Genomic DNA, 3,267 nt, shown 5'->3' with positions numbered 1-3,267 from the left:
CTTCACATAACAGGAAATAATTTGTGGAATCTCTTGCCATATGACAGAGCAGAAGCAAAATGTTCACATGTGCAAAAGGTAATGGGACAAGTACTTTGGACATTATTAAATACACAAACCACACCAAGGCCGCAAAAACCTCCAGAATAGTCAGAAGCTGGTGAGAGGAGAAATTGAAGAAAATATCAGACATGCCTTGCTCTCCTCTTACTCCTCTTGGTCATGTGCTTATGGGCACTGTTGGAGGATCTCAAACCTCAGCTGGGACAGGCATTCTTACGTGGGATGACCTGCTATTTATAGCATCATGCAGTGAATTCAATGCTGTGAATGATCATAAAAGATATGCAATAGCTGAGCTCACTGGGACAGCCTGCAGCAGTTGCCTCTCTACTGGGTCAGTGGCTGTACAGTGGCAATATTTTATTTCTCTCGGCAGCACCCCATAGACCAAAGTAACACAGCCTTTTATTGATGTAGGCGTCAGCAGAGTCACACTAGCAATTTTGCCATAAGCTGTAAAAAAAGTGCCCAACAGTTTTGTACATGGCCAGAAAAATACAATGTACTTCAGAGTTTCCGGTTCTCTGCTTACTGCTAGATGAGGGACTATTATTCATCTCAGGGCTGCCTCCTGCACAGGGTTCCATCAGAGCATGGCAGCTCAAACAAGACAGTCGGCAGTGTTACCAAGGCTGCCACAAGCAAAAGTGCCACAGAGCTGCTCTTCTTCCTATTCACAGCCTAAGAAAACAAGGAATCTCTTTCTCTCTGCGATTTTGGAAAATTGCTCATGATTGATTAAGACTCCATAAGCCATGCAAAATGACAAAAACACTACACTTAAGACTAAAACCATGTAGCCAACAGCTTGAAAATTGTAAAGATATTCTCCAATTCATGTGGCCACTGCAAACTTCATGAATGTTAACCTGATAGAATAACTCATTTTTTATTCAGGTGTCATTGTTCAGTGGAACAGATGTCTTCAGGAAGAACACAGACAATGATTTAATAGGGACACCGAATTTTAAAATCTCTTTTTAACAGGCATTAACTACCCTTTCCTTAATTAATCACCCTGAGTATATTGTACTTAGAAAATAATGAAAACTTCCTTGTTAGAAGTGGAATGCTAGTAAAACTGTTAAATATTCTTTTATCTAAACAACACAAATAATGGAGGATGAAACATCAAGTATTTATATACGAGATTTTCACCTCCATTGCGATTGACATATATACAGAAGAATAAAGCCAAATTGATATCTATCCACTCTCTCACCTTGCTATCATTTATACTTCCGGCAATCAGAATTCAGCAAAGCCCTTGCAGACAGCAGCAATAAAAAGCAAAATCTTACAGTTTGCCAAAGACGCATCACCGCTTTTCAGCTATTAAGTTAATAACCTATTCAGTCCTCCTCTTATTTCTTTTTGTTGTCCCAAGGCTATTTATGTATGTGACCTCTTACTTGAGACTAGACCTCTTTGCATAAACTGCTAAAGGTTACTTTGCTTCACACATCAGTACAACCTTAACGTACTTCAATTATTATAGAGATTGCCACAAAGCACACACAGAAGTCATGAACTGTGATACAAAAGCAACAGATATGTGAAAAACCATTTTTTTAAAAGGAACTGCAATATCAAAAAGGAAAATACAAACATAGTAATGACCCTGTGATAAGTCCGAAGGTTGGCAACTATGGCTATGTAATATTAGGGTATTTTCTAGGAGAAAAAACATAACATGTTTCTAGCAGTCCAAGGGGACCATTTACTGAATACTGATAAAGTTTAAGAGGTAATACTGTTAGCAGAAATCATTCCAGGTTATAAAGACTATCTTTTAGGTAACTGGTAGTTGTTTTTTTGGTTGGTTGGTTTTTTTTTTTTTTTTTTTTTTTTTTTTTTTTAACCTCTAGGACCTATAAAGTCCAATTAATAGGCATCTTTCTGTAGTGGAAACACCTACTCTTGTGGAATGTAACTTCCCCTGACATTGATAACGAATTCACAGAGCTGAGAAATTCATCTTCCAGGCCCATCCCCAGAATTTATAGGTATATATTAGCTGGCAGGGCTAATGTACCTTATAATCAGTTAATGAGCACAATTCAGCTTCTCATGGTTGAAGTACCAATAAGGAGCCTGAAGGAGAGTTTTAGACCGAAGGGGGAAAGAAAAAAAAAAAAACAAACCTTGAAAAAGTGACACAGCAACATTGTTATTTTGCTGGGTTTACATAATATGTATTTGTGCCCACTGACAACAAACCAAAAATCAGTACTAAAGGAACATTTTATCCCCCCTGGCAATTTTGAAAACAGGTATCTGATTTATCTATTTACTGTAAGTTATCCATAATTAGAAAAAGCATGATCTAAAAGAAAAACATGACCTAACTATGGGAGAAATTCTGCCTCTCTGGATCTGCATCTCATGTTACAACAGCTTTAAAACAGCCTTGGAAAAGCTAAGTTGCATTTCTGATCTGAAAATCAAAATACTCACATGGAACAATCTTTTTCATGCACAGAATTCAGCAGTGTCTCTTTTAAAAGGAGTATATGACGCTGCAATAAATTACAGTCTTAAGTGTCACTATATTGTTTTAGTTACCACTGTTAAGATTTCTAGCACACAGAGAACAGAACTCCGTCTTAATACGGAAACTGAGATGACCACTGCTGGCAATCAAGGTCAAACAGCGGTGGAATTTACAGGATAGATCAGATTTTCAGGAACCTCCATAGTCAGACACATACAGCATGTCTGTCTCCTTGTGTACCTTGCAGAGTAAACTCTGCTGCTCTTCAGCTGCCCTCAGTCCTGCTGATTAGAAGCAAATCTCAGGGCACCTTCAAAGAAATGGCTATTACAGCTGCACCAAGATGTACCAATCCAATGTCTATTAGACATACTCTGACCTTAACAGTATTTAAGGGAGGGCTTTTCAAAAATGCATAGTACTTCTACTGAAGCCAACGAGCATTTCACTGGTCAGTTATAATGGGATGAGCAGCTCATTCAGTGAGGAGCCTTGCAATTTATTGGGAATGATGCCTATTATTTTGTATAACCCAACTAATTTAGTGACTAACTAATGAAACAGAACAAACATTGGAAAAATCTGAGGAGGAGGAACCGAGAGATGTGTTAGTAGAAAAGTTTTCATCCTCCTACCAAACTCCTATTTTCCCCATGGGTACAGCATAAGAAGCAACTGGCAACTGAGCAGAGGCTTACGTGCTCATTTTA

This window comes from Tinamus guttatus, unplaced genomic scaffold (genome assembly GCF_059628265.1).
Source record: "Tinamus guttatus ecotype Peru unplaced genomic scaffold, ASM5962826v1 Tinamus_guttatus_pri_ptg000140l, whole genome shotgun sequence".
NCBI classification, from domain to species: Eukaryota; Metazoa; Chordata; class Aves; order Tinamiformes; family Tinamidae; genus Tinamus; species Tinamus guttatus.
Note: the sequence above shows the minus strand (reverse complement) of the source record.